The sequence below is a fragment of the Macaca fascicularis genome, chromosome 20 (assembly GCF_037993035.2).
Source record: "Macaca fascicularis isolate 582-1 chromosome 20, T2T-MFA8v1.1".
Taxonomy (NCBI): Eukaryota; Metazoa; Chordata; class Mammalia; order Primates; family Cercopithecidae; genus Macaca; species Macaca fascicularis.
The window spans coordinates 42677607-42691824 of NC_088394.1; the positions used below are offsets into that span (position 1 = coordinate 42677607).

The following is a 14218-nucleotide window of genomic DNA, read 5'->3' on the forward strand; positions in this document are numbered from 1 at the left end:
ATCAACCAGAAAGGTTACGATGAGCACTTGGCCTTCTGCGCTCGGAAGTAACATTACCAACACAGCTTAAGGACCAAAAGGTCTTTATATCCACTGAAATCCTCTATTTTCTAAATAATACCTATGTTGCTTTCCTAGTCAGTTGCAATAATTACTAAGTTATTTGAAATGTGTTTTCCTGTTTCTCTTCCACCCAACAAGCTGTCAATACTTCTGCTCCAAAACAAGAGTCACACTGACCTAGGTTTGTATCCAGGCTCTGTCACGTATGAAGTATGTGAACTGGAGCAACTTTCTTAGCTCTTTGAGCTTTGTTTTCCTGATTTGTAGTGATCAAACACAATCATATATGGAAAGTATTTGGCACCGTGCCCAGAGCAGCGACTACTCCAGAAATGGTCACTCTTTTCTACCGTTTTTACTATTGTTTCTTGTAACCACACTCAAATGTTGGCACACCATAAAAGAATTCATAACTGCTCACATGTGTTCAAGTGATTTTTTTTATTTTTTTATTTTTTGAGACAGAGTCTGGCCCTGTCACCCAGGCTGGAGTGCAGTGGCACGATCTTGGCTCACTGCAACTTCTGCCTCCCAAGTTCGGTGCCTCAGCCTCAGCCTCCCCAGTAGCTGGGATTACAGGTGGATGCTACCATGCCTGGTTACTTTTTTGTATTTTCAGTAGAGACAGGGTTTTGCCATGTTGGCCAGGCTGGTCTCGAACTCCTGACCTCAAGTGATCTGCCCGCCTTGGCCTCCCAAAGTGCTGAGATTACAGGCATGAGCCACAATGCTCAGCTTCAAGTGATTCTTTTAACTTGTAACAAACATGAGTTTTACTTTTTTTAGGTGTTTTATATTCCTATAACCTCAAAATCCCACTTAAAACTTTGGACCCCGAGTTTCCTGATGAAGAGGAGGGGTGACATTTATCTGTATCCCTAACGCCAAGGGCATGTGGCTCCCAACCGAAATAGGGCACCTGGCAAGCTTCTGTCAGAGTCATTGCTGTTGCTGGTAACATGAAATGGCAGCAACCAAAGGCCAATAAGTGAGTGGTTTGTTTTGTTGTGTTCTTATTTTACTAAAGAGATAAAATTTTCCAAGCAAAAGAAACGTGAAGCTTAACAGGTCTATCACGGGAGCCTTATGAGTCTCATTCCTAGATTGTATCCCTGGTCAGCCACTGTGGGTTTTTTTTTGTTGTTGTTGTTTGTGTTTTTTTGAGACGGAGTCTCGCTCTGTCTCCCAGGCTGGAGTGCAATGGCGCGATCTCTGCTCACTGCAAGCTCCGCCTTCTGGGCTCATGCCACTCTCCCACCTCAGCCTCCCAAGTAGCTGGGACTACAGGCGCCCGCTACCATGCCTGGCTAATTTTGTTTTTGTAGTTTCAGTAGAGACGGGGTTTCACCGTGTTAGCCAGGATGGTCTTGATCTCCTGACCTCATGATCTGCCCGCCTCAGCCTCCCAAAGTGCTGGGATTACAGGTGTGAGCCACCGTGCCCAGCCTTTTTTTTTTTTTGGATACGGAGTCTTGCTCTGTCACTCAAGCTGGAGTGCAGTGGTGCAGTCTTGACTCACTGCAATCTCTGCCTCCAGAGTTCAAGAAATTCTCCTGCCTCAGCCTCCCATATATCTGGGATTACAGGCGTGTGCCTCTACCATCTGGCTAATTTTTGTATTTCTAGTAGAGACAGGGTTTTACCATGTTGGCCAGGCTGGTCACTTGAATTCCTGACTTCAAGTGATCCACTCGCCTCGTTCTCCCAAAGTTTTGGGATTATAGGCGTGAGCCGCCACTCCTGCCTCCTGGTCAGCCACTCTTTAGCTGCATAGAAACAGAAAGGGCAGACTCTGGAAACAGCTCGGATACATGGGAAGCAACTTGAAATCACCATCTGCTTCATCTATTGCAAAGAAAAATCTGTCACATATGGGCAATTATCATGGAAACATGAAGCAATTTTCTATGGAGTACTTTCTAGATATGTTAGATATAAAACATCAGAAATAATACCAAAAATCCAAAGATCACTTGGGGAGCAGATAGATTTGGGCATTAAAACACAACCCCTCCCAGGCCAAGTGCGGTGGCTCACTTTGGGCATTTGAGGCAGGTGGATCACTTGAAGTCTGGAGTTTGAGATCAGACTGGCCAACATGGTGAAACCCCTTCTCTACTTGAAAATACAGAAAACTGGCTGGGCGCGGTGGCTCAAGCCTGTAATCCCAGCACTTTGGGAGGCCGAGACAGGCGGATCACGAGGTCAGGAGATCGAGACCATCCTGGCTGACACTGTGAAACCCCGTCTCTACTAAAAACTACAAAAAAAACTAGCCGGGCGAGGTGGCGGGCGCCTGTAGTCCCAGCTACTCGGGAGGCTGAGGCAGGAGAATGGCGTGAACCCGGGAGGCGGAGCTTGCAGTGAGCTGAGATCCGGCCACTGCACTCCAGCCTGGGTGGCAGAGCGAGACTCCATCTCAAAAAAAAAAAAAAAAAAAAAAAAAAAAAAAGAAAATACAGAAAACTAACTGGGCATGATGGTGTGCACCTGTAGTCCCAGCTAACTGAGAGGCTGAGGCAGGAGAATCGCTGGAATCTGGCAGGCAGAGGTTGCAGTGAGGCAAGATCGCACCATTGTACTCCAGCCTGGGCAACAGAGCAAGATCCTGTCTCAAAACAAAAAACAAAAAAACCACAAGCCCCACTGAAACAATCCCATTCAATTGTTGTTCTCAAAAATGGTCAAGTGATTTAAATAGATATTTCTATAAACAGGACACAGAAATAGCCAATAAGCACATGACAAGCTGCTCAATATCACTAGTCATTAGGGAAATGTAAGTTAAAACCACAATGAAATACCACTTCACACCCATTAGAATGGCTATTACTCACAAAAATAAGAAATAACATGTATTGGTGAGGAGGTGGGGAAACTCAGACACTGCATGGCTGATGGGAATGCAAAAATGATGCAACCACTATGGAAAATAGTTTGGTGATTTCTCAAAAAGTGAAACATAGGATTACCACATGATCCAGCAGTTCCACTCCTAGGTACATTTTTTTTTTTTTTTTTTTTTTTTTTTTTTGAGACGGAGTCTTGCTCTGTGCCCCAGGCTGGAGTGCAGTGGCGCGATCTCGGCTCACTGCAAGCTCCGCCTCCCGGGTTCACGCCATTCTCCTGCCTCAGCCTCCCAAGTAGCTGGGACTACAGGCGCCCGCCACCTCGCCCGGCTAATTTTTTGTATTTTTTAGTAGAGACGGGGTTTCACCGTGTTAGCCAGGATGGTCTCGATCTCCTGACCTCGTGATCCGCCCATCTCGGCCTCCCAAAGTGCTGGGATTACAGGCTTGAGCCACCGCGCCCGGCCCACTCCTAGGTACATAACCGAAAGAATGGAAAACAGGAACTCAAACAAATACTGGTACATCTATGGTCACAGCAGTATTATTCACAGTAGCTCAAAGGTGGAAACAACCCAAATGTTCAACAGATGAATGGGTAAACAAAACGTGAAATATATATACAGTAGAAAGTTATTCAGCCTTATTATTACTTATTCAGAAGGAACGAAATTCTGATACCTGATACAACATGGATGAAGCTTGAAACCATTATGCTAAGTGAAATAAGCCAGATACTGAAAGGCAAATGTTGTTATGATCCCACTTATATGAGGTACCTAGAATAGGCAAATTCATAGAGACAAACAGTAGAATAGAGATTGCTAGGGGCTGGGGAAGGAGGGAATGAGGAGTTACTGTGTAAGGGGTACAGAGTTTCAGTATGGGATGATGAAAAAGTTCTAGAATTAGATAGTAGTAATACTACTAGTAATAACACAATGCTGATGATACACAGCATTGTGAATGCCCTTAATGTCACTGAAATGGACAGTTAAAAATGATTAAAGCCAGATACGGTGGTTCATGCTTTTAATCACAGCACTTTGGGAGGCCAAGGCGGGCAGATAGCTTGAGCCCAGGAGTTCGAGACCAGCCTGGACTATATGGAAAAGCCCTGTCTCTACAAAAAACACAAAAATTAGCCAGGTGGGGTGGCAGGTGCCTGTTGTCCCAGCTACTTGGGAGGTTGAGGAGGGAGAATTGCCTGAACCAGGAAGTTGAGGCTGCAGTGAGCTGTGATCATGCCACTGCACTCCTGCCTGGATGACAGAGTAAGACCCTGCCTTGGAAAAAAAAAAAAAAAGGAAAAGAAAAAGTAAATGTTGTTATATAGTTTTTACCACAACTAAAAAACCCGTAACTCCACCTTGACCCACATTCTAAAGTTCTTGGGCCATATATAATGCATGAAAATGTTTGATAAGTACATCTGGGAAGCAGCTCAGCCTACGAATGATACCATAATACATAATGAATAATAAAATGATCTGAAGCAGATTTCTCTTACTGGTAAGGTCAGAAGTGACTTTTTTTTTTTTTTTGGAGACAGTCTCTCATTCTGTCACCCAGGCTGGAATGCAGTGGCCCGATCTCAGCTCACTGCAACTTCCACCTCCTGGGTTCAAGCGATTCTCATGCCTCAGCCTCCTGAGTAGCTGGGATTACAGGTGCCCACCACCACGCCCAGCTAATTTTTTGTATTTTTAGTAGAGACAGGGTTTCCCCATGTTGGCCAGACTGGTCTCCAGCTCCTGACCTCATGTGATCTGCCCACCTTGGCCTCCCAAAGTGCTGGGATTACAGGGGTGAGCCACCTTGCCTGGCCAGAAGTGACTTTTTTAATTGACAAAAAAGAAAGAGGCCAGCTGTGGTGGCTCATGCCTGTAATCCCAACACTTTGGGAGGCTGAGGTAGGTGGATCACTTGAGGCCAGGAGTTTAAGACCAGCCATGGCCAACATGGTGAAACCCCATCTCTACTAAAAATACAAAAATTAGCCAGGTGTGGTTGCGCACACCTGTAATCCCAGCTACTCAGGAGACTGAGGCATGAGAATCACTTGAATCCAGGAGGTGGAGATTGCAGTGAGACAAGATCGGGCCACTGCACTCCAGCCTGGGTGATGGAACAAGACTGTCAAAAAAAGGAAAAAAAAAAAAAAAAAAGAAGGAAAGAAAGAATAGAAGGAAAGGGAAGGAAAGGAAAGGCAAAGCCAAGCCAGAGTTTTTTGAGAGCTATGTTGTTAAATACACAGTGAATGAAGATTAGTACGGAGATCAGAGCGAAGGCATGGGCTTTACCATGCAGCAGGAAAATTAGTTGGAATCTCAAGTGTTTTTTTATTAACAGTAACTGGTTAAAATCAATATGTAGCCTATTTGCACATTTTAAAACCTTACAGTAAATATGAATATGAGCTAAATAATAAAGATAGGGTACTCCTACATTCAGCCAAGATAAAGCAGGACTGGATTTACCCTCCTAAGGTAACAACTAAATGTGGACAGGATATGGGAAAGATCAGTGCTCAAGACACTGGACATGGATGATGCGGACAGTGAGGCATGAGAAGTGACGAGAAAATGAGGTGAACCCTCTGATGGCCCCAGCATCCAGATGTTAAGCAGAGACGTGGAACACATTTTTATTTTAAAATTTTTTATTTATTTTTATTTTTTTGAGACACAGTCCCACTCTGTCGCCCAGTCTGTAGTGTGGTGGCGCAATCTCGGTTCACTGCAACCTCCACCTCCTAGGTTCAAGCAATTTTCCTGCCTCAGTCGCCCGAGTGGCTGGGACTACAGGCCTGCACCGCTAATGGCAGTGGCTGCTGTAATCACGCAGGCTGCCGCAGGGGCTGCACACTCCATGGAGCCTGAGGGAGCCTCGCCCCTGCTAAATTGGAGCCAGGAGCTCCCCGGGTGCAACTGTAGCTGCCCAAATCCCAGCTGCAGACCCAGATGCCCTGCTCTACCGAGCAGGCCAGGAGCCCTGCCCCCCCCAACTGCAACTGTGGATCCGAGCCTCCGTGTGCTCTTGTGGGGATGGGGTGTGGTGCGGGGGCACGGGAACAGGCAAGATCTGCCCTCCCAGGTGCAGCGGAACTGTGGCTGCAGACCTGGGCCTCCCACTCTACAGAGCAGGCAGGAGCCGGGGACAAGCCTGAGCCTTCCGAGTTGTGGGGACTGGAGCTCCAGGGTGCAGCTGCGGATGCCCTCCCAAGTGCAGGACGGAACGTCTCTGCAGCCCGCACCTTCCAAGGCCCCAGGAAGGACCCTCCCCCCACCTCTGCAGGCTCAGGGGTGTCTGCTGCCACTGCCTGGTCTCTCTTGGCTCCTGGTGCCTGCTCCGATCTCAGAGCAGGGTTGGGGCCCAGCCCCAGGGCCATGAATGGCAGTGGGACACAGACAGAGCCCTGGGTAGAAGAGGCAGGTCCCCAGGAGGGCCCCACCTTCAGACCAGGGAGGGCCAGAAGGCTGGGGGCTGGGCTGCCCGTCCAATGGACCGGAGTGGGGACTTGTGGTGCCTTTTCCTGCTGGCCAGTGGCGGCCCATGATGCCCATGGACCAATGGGCACACACTTCCTCCCCTTTGAGGTCCATAAAAGCCCTGGGCTCAGCCAGAGCAGGGCAAAAGACGGCCAGAGGATGAAGCGGCAGAGAGACAACAGGGTGACCAGTTGCAGAGAGGAGTCCCCTGTCTGCTGAGAGCTGGAGAGGATGGGACCACCACCTGAAGAGAAGAGCTACCCTCTCTGCAGAGAGCTGCAGAGACTACCTGATTGCAGAGAAGAGGCACTCTCTCCAGGGCCTCCTCTCCACTGAGAACTGCAGATATCTGGGAAGTCCGGTTGCACAGAGGAGCTACCCTCTCCAGGGTCTCCTCTCTGCTGCGAACTGAACACTTGGTGGATGACCTGCCTATAGAGAGGAGCTACCCCCTGCAGGTCTCCTCTGAGCTACTGTAACACTTAATAAAGCTCATTTTCACTTTCTGAGTTGTTGTAATACTTGATAAAGTTCATCTTCATGTTCACCCTTCACTTTGCTGAACACAGGACAAGAACTCAAACAATTGGTCACTCTTCACTTCTCTGCTCTTCCTGGACACAGGACAAGAACTCAGGCAAAGGTGCCATAGCCTGCCGAGGTTTCTGGGAAGAAAACTGACACCGCAAAGATCCCGGCCGTGCTTTAGTAGAGATGGGCTTTCACCATGTTGACCAGGCTGTTCTCAAACTCCTGCCCTCAGGTGATCTGCCCACCTTCGCCTCCCAAAGTGCTGGATTACAGGTGTGAGCCACCCACTGGGCCCCCCTGGAAAACATTTGTTAAAGTCCGAAGTTGAAATTCTAGAGATGAAACCTAAAACATTTGAGATGAAAAATACACTGGATGGGACTAAAGACAGGTTAAAAACCACAAAGGACAAAAATAAGTGAAGATTAAGATACAGTCATAACAATAGAAACTATCCCCAAAAAAAGAGGAAAAAAAGAGCAGTGAGCTGTGGGACTTTAAGTGGCCTAATATCTGTGTAATTGGAGTTTCCAAAGGAGAGGCGAGAAAATAGTGGCCACGTCATTTCCAAATTTGATGAAAACTATAAACCCAGCCAGGTGCGTTGGCTCACATCTGTAATCCTAGCACTTTGGGAGGCTGAGGCTGGAGGATCACTTAAGCCCAGGAGTTCAAGACAAGCCTGAGCAACATGGTGAAACCTCATCTCTACAAAAAGTTTTAAAAATTAGCTGGGCATGGTGGCATGAACTTATAGTCCTAGCTACTCGGGAGCCTGAAGCAGGAGAATCGCTTGAGCCCAGGAGGTGGCATGCAGTGAGCCAAGATCACCCCACTGCACTCCAGTGTGGATAACAGAGCCAGACCTTACAAAAACAAAGAAAACAAAATGAAAGAAGAAAGAAAGGAGAGAGAGAGAGACAGAGAGAGAGAGAGCACAACTATAAATCCACAGATAAAAAGAAGAAGCTCAATGAACCTCAAGCACAAGAAACATCACTCTGTCATCAGGCCTCAGTTAAATGTCATCGTCCCAGAGAGATCTTCCCTTACCAGTAAACTCTAAGAATCATTATATATCTTGTTTTTTAAGTGGTTTACTTTTTTATTGTGTATCCTTACCCCCACCCTAACGTAAGCTCCACAAGGACAGGGACCTTGTCTGCATCCTCACCACTGATTCCCAGGGCCTAGCAGAACATCTGACATTTAGCAGGTGCTCAATACGTACTTCATGAATGACGAGTAAATGATCTCTTCCATTCGTAAGCTTTAGGAATCAATTCCTATTTCAAAATCCCTCTCAAATTATCAAAATATTCTTTTTGCATTCCCGACCTTTCCTTCTGCTCCCAGACTAATATAATGTTACCATTCCACAATATTGGCCAGCCACAGTGGCTCAAGCCTGTAATCCCAGCACTTTGGGAGGTCAAGATGGGTGGATCATCTGAGGTCAGGGGGTTTGAGACCACCCTGACCAACGTGGTGAAAACCTGTCTCTACTAAAAATACAAAAATTAGCCGGGCGTGGTGGTACACACCTGTAGTCCCAGCTACTCAGGAGGCTGAGGCAGAAGAATCACTTGAACCCAGGAGGCAAAGGTTGCAGTGAGCTGAGATTATGCCATTGCACTCCAGCCTGGGCAACAGAGTGAGTGTCCATCTCAAAAAAAACAGAAACAAAAACAAAACCCCCAAAAAGGCCAATATGGAAGCACCAATTCTATCTATCATCTATCTATCTATCTGAGTCAGGGTCACTTTTTAAAAATTTGACATAATTGTACATGTTTAAGGGATACATAGTGATATTCTGATAATACAGTATAGAGTGATCAAATCAGGGCAACTAGCATATCCATCATTTCAACCAGTTATCATTTCTTTGTGTTGGGGATATTCAATATCCTCTTTCTAACTATTTGAAACTATATACTAGCCTGGGCAATATTATGAGACTCTGTCTCTACAAACTACTTTTAAAAAATTTAGCCGGTCATGGTGGCACCCACCTGTGGTCCCAGCCACTTGGGAGGCTAAGGTGGGAGGATTGCCTGAGCCCAAGAGTTTTAGGCTGCAGTGAGCCAGGATCGCTCCACTGCACTCCAGCCTGGGCAATACAGTAAGATCCTGTCTCAAAAAAAAGAAAAGAAGAGAAAAAAGAAACTATGTATTATTAACTATAGTCATCCTATGGTGCTATGGAACACTAGAATTTATTCCTCCTCTCTAGCTGCAATTTGTAGCACTAATTCTTTTTGACTAATAGTAAAATCACTTCATTTCCTGAGGAATGACCTATTTAAAAAACTATCCTTCCTCTCCAGAGTGACTCCAGGTAAGGTTCCAGCAGCCCCACTGCCTGCCGTGACATCCAGCTCTACCAATCGTGTATTCCCAGCACTCCAATAGACCATCATTTTCATCAATACAGCAGTTTACTAAACACTTTATGCTTTGGTAAACACTTTATGCTTTATATACATTGTCTAATCTATGAGGAGTTTACAGAGGAGCAAACTGAGGTCTAGGAAGGTGAAGTGACATACCGAGTCACATCTCTAGTAAGTGGCAAAGCCAGAATGTAAATCTAAGTCAGTCTGTTTGACTCCAAAATGTTGTTCTTTATGCCACATTAAGATGAAATTTAAAGTATTATGAAATTGTAGCTAAGAATCAAACAGTATACATCTCTCTTAAGAGGGTCATAACCTTTTAATCATCTTTTCTGTCTGATAAAATGAAAAAAAAAAACAAATTCTTAATATATATGTTTGACAACTCAGTCACAGAGCCTCTGCTATTGCCTGAAATAAGAATCAACAACAAATCATTGCCTTGGCCAAAATATTTTCTGTTAAAGCTAGAAACATTTTAAAATCTGAAGTCTTGGAACACAGAAATTATTTTACAGAAATTCATGTATCAAAGACATGTAATTGAATCACGAAAAATAAAGTCTCTAAGTTCTAGGGATTGGCTGAAGCAAAACATATTTCATTGACTTTAAGATGCACTTTCTTTTTTTATTTTTATTTTTTATTTTTATTTTTTGAGATGGAGTCTCACTCTGTCGCCCAGGTTGGAGTGCAGTGGCGCGATCTCGGCTCACTGCAAGCTCCATCCCCAGGTTCACGCCATTCTCCTGCCTCAGCCTCCCAAGTAGCTGGGACTACAGGTGCCCGCCACCACGGCCAGCTAATTTTTTGTATTTTTAGTAGAGACGGGGTTTCACCGTGTTAGCCAGGATGTTCTCAATCTCCTGACCTCGTGATCTGCCCGCCTTGGCCTCCCAAAGTACTGGGATTACAGGCGGCCCTTTTTTAAATTTTATTTTTTATCTTAGGTAAAGACAGGGTTTCACCATGTTGCCCAGGCTGGTCTCGAACCCCTGAGCTCAGGGGATCCACCCACCTCAGGTTCCTAAAGGGCTGAGATTACAGGCGTGAGCCACTGTGTCCGGCCAAGATGCACTTTCGTCCCTCACTTTTTAACATCTCTGAAATTCACGTGCATCATACAATCAATGGTATCTGACACCATCAGCCAGGTAGCAGTTGTGGTATGGTTATCATTGTCTGCACATGAGTGAACTTGGCCACAGCTGTTCATCATCATTAATTCTATGTGTAAATAAGTCTAAAATAACTTTTTTTTTTTTTTTTTTTTTTTAGAGACAGAGTCTTTCTCTGTCACCCAGGCTGGAGTGCAGTGGCGTGATCACAGCTCATTGCAATGTCAAACTTGTGGGCTGTATCCTCCTGTCTCAGTTTCTTAAGTAGTTGGGTCTATAGGCGTGCATCTTGTTTGGTTAATTTTTTTTTTTTTTTTTTTTTTTTTTTTTTTGCAGAGAGGCTGTCTCCCTATGTTGCCCAGGCTGGTTTCAAACTTCTTGCCACAAGCAATCCTCCTACCTTGGCCTCCCAAGGTGCTGGGATTACAGGCATGAGCCACCATGCCCAGCCTAAAATAATTTTTAAGTATAAAATTAAAATGTTAAAGGTTAATTGGCTTCCTTATACATGTTACATAACACGAAGGTGTATTTCACAGCTGATGGTGTCTTAGATCAAATGAGGTTCAACATTTTGTTCAGAAAGACTTTTTTTTTTTTTTTTTTTTGAGACAGTCTCGCTGTGTCGCCCAGGCTGGAGTGCAGTGGCATGATCATGGCTCACTGCAACCTCCGCTTCCTGGGTTCAAGCAATTCTCCTGCCTCAGCCTCCAGAGTAGCTGGGATTACAGGCACCCACCACCATGCCTGGCTAATTTTTGTATTTTTTTTTACTAGAGACAGGGTTTTACCACATTGGCCAGGCTGGTCTCGAACTCCTGACCTTGTGACCCGCCCGCCTCAGCTTCCCAAAGTGTTGGGATTACAGGCATGAGCCACTGCACCCGGCCAGATTTTTGTATTTTTAGTACAGATGGGGTTTCACCATCTTGGTCAGGCTGGTCTCGAACTCCTGACCTCAGGTGATCCACCCACCTTGGCCTCCCAAAGTGCTTGGATTACAGGCATAAGCCACTGCACCCAGCCCAGAAAGACATTTTTAATGGCCTTTTGAACAGGTTGGCAGCTCATCTCTTCTATCCCCCACCCCTAATATGTGAGGTGTATTACCCAGCATAACAAAATAACAGAATTTTCTATTGTTCAGCAGACACACAGGCAGCCAGAGGACTGGGCCTCCTAAGAAACAGAAAGAATGGGACAAACAGAAAGGCCTCTGTAGGCAAAGGCTTGGTGTTAGTGAGAGAAACTAGCAAGTGCAAGTTTTGAAACCAAAGTCTTCAGCACTAGCAGCAACAGCACAACCATACCTGTCTCTAAGTACCAAAAACACACCAGGCACTGAGTGCTTGACGTTAACTCATTTAATCCTCCAAAATTTGTGGGAAAAAAAAAAAAAAAAAAAAAAAAAAAGGTACTATCGTTACCATGATCTTACAGGTGCAGAAAGGTTATGTAACTTGTTCAAGGTCACATGGCCAATAAGAATGATGTTGGGCACCGTTACCTGGCTGGCCAATTCTTTATAGCAGTGATATCTAGAAAGCTTTACCGATCAGGATCGTTGTGGAGGGCACAATCACATGGAGGGCTATCCAGGGGTAGAGTCATTGTCAACTGCAAAGTGACAGTGACAAGGTGGAAAGTTGACTCAGGAACAACCTGAGGGTTACTGGCCTGGTAGGGAGAATATTTAGACAAGACTTACAGATGTGTGGATTAAACGAGTGCCACCAGTTGACAGAGATAATGGCCAAAAAGGAATTGTCACTTGAATTGGCACTGCAGATAGGTAAAACGGAAGGAAGCTTAATGAGCGAAGACCTTCAAGCAAGAGACTTATCCATCTGAGGATCTGATAGATTTTTCTCATAGGGATTCCAGCCTGTCCCAATATACATACTACTGTCTTAGAGAGATGAGTAAGGAGGAAAAGAGTCAATCCTTAGCTACCTCCTACACTCCTAGGACTTTGCTATCCATGCCTGAAATTTGTAGTCAGGAACTGAGTCCCTGATTTTGTGAAGCTCCCCGATTCTGAACATAAGTGGGCCGTCCAGGAAGCTAGCAAGTTCAGTGCACTTTATCCCCAAACTGAGTTATAATCCAAGCTGCCCTTGACCCCCAAACAAGGGCAGGGGTTGGGAGGTTCATACATTAAATGGACACTCTTGAATTCATATTTAAAAAGGAATAAATCAACACTAGGCATGATAAAGGCAGACTGGTAAAAAGATTAATTTAACTCTAAAAGCCCGTTTTTGCTCTTCTACTATAACATCTTATATGTAATAATTACAGATGTCATCTTTGGTCCACCTGCCAGGCACTATGCTACATCTTTTACCTTCTGAAAGGAGAAATTCCACCTGTGAACAGCAGCCTCACCCCATGCCCAAGAGTGCTAGCCTGTCCTCATGCCAGCCTGCCCTAAGGATTTCAGGCTTGCCTAACCAGCCTTTACAATCATGTATGTAAATTCCTCGCAATACATTTCTTAATATCTGCTATTGGTTATCTCTGGTTGAACACTGACTGATAGACTCTGGTACTGGAAGTGTTTCTAGAGGACAGGACTCTTAAGAATGAATTTTCTGAAGTATTTCTGGATTTTCTGGAACTGATTTTCTAATTTTTTTTTTTTTTTTTTTTTTAGACAGATTCTTGCTCTATCGCCAGGCTGGAGTGCAGCGGCGCGATCTCGGCTCACTACAACCTCTGCCTTCTGGGTTCAAGTGATTCTCCTCCCTCAGCCTCCCGAGTAGCTGGGATTACAGGCGCCTGCCACCATGCCCAGCTAATTTTTTGTATTTTTAGTAGAAACGAGGTTTCGCCATATTGGCCAGGCAGGTCTCGAACTCTCGACCTCAGGTGATCCGCCCACCTTGGCCTCCCAAAGTGGTGGGATTACAGGTGTGAGCCACCGCACCCGGCCAACTTTCTCATCTTATTAAAGGCATTCATGACTCTATTTCCCATAGTAAAGAGGGCCCTGGTAATCCACGACAAGATGTGGCAATAGAGATACACAAAATATCACCACTGGATTCTTCTAATAAAATACCTATTGAAGGTGAGACACTAAGGGACTGCACGTTTTCCATATTAGAATATTTTAGTCGAGGTAAGAAGTATAATGGAATTACCTCAGCACGTTAGAGAGTTGTGAAAGAAAAGGATGAGCTCAGGGCTTCAGATTCCCAGCTCAAACTTTTCACTGATCTGAAAGCTATGTCTGCCCTGAAAGAAATTCTCATCTCCTGTAGCCCTGCGGCTCATTCAGCAAGTGACTGAATTACAAGGCAAATTGATTTCCCAACTTCCTAGAGTGTCTTCTGTTAAAGTGAGGACATTGATTGGGAAAGAATAGGATCCCGAAATCTGCAAGGGAGACATGAAGCTAGGGACACTGAACCCCTAAATTCTCCTGTCGTCTTTGCCAGTGGAAGCGGCTCTTCCACTCTTGCCTGAAAAGCTAGCCTTTCTTTGCCTGAAGTTGCCCTGCAAAGCACTGCAGATTCTCCTCAAGACACCCTCCCACCACCCCTTTCCTTCTCTATAACTACACTTAAGTCCTGGAAGACTCTGAAAGATGAGTTACAGAGTGTGACCCTTTTCTGCCCAGGCCTCCCACTGCCATTCATGGCCCCAGGGCTCCGTCCCAACCTTGCTCCAAGATTGGAGCAGGTGCCGGGAGAGGTGAAGGGCCAGGCAGTGGAAGCAGACACCCCAAGCCTGCAGAGATGGGTGGGGAGGGGCTTCCTGGG

At 45.5% G+C, this 14218-nt stretch overlaps 1 protein-coding gene across 4 annotated transcripts in view; it reads right to left on the reverse strand.

The window, feature by feature from the left end:
* The window catches only part of VPS35 (VPS35 retromer complex component), a 127320-nt gene that overhangs the window by 112868 nt on the left and 234 nt on the right, over positions 1 to 14218 (reverse strand). The gene's annotated exons all lie outside the window — the stretch shown is intronic.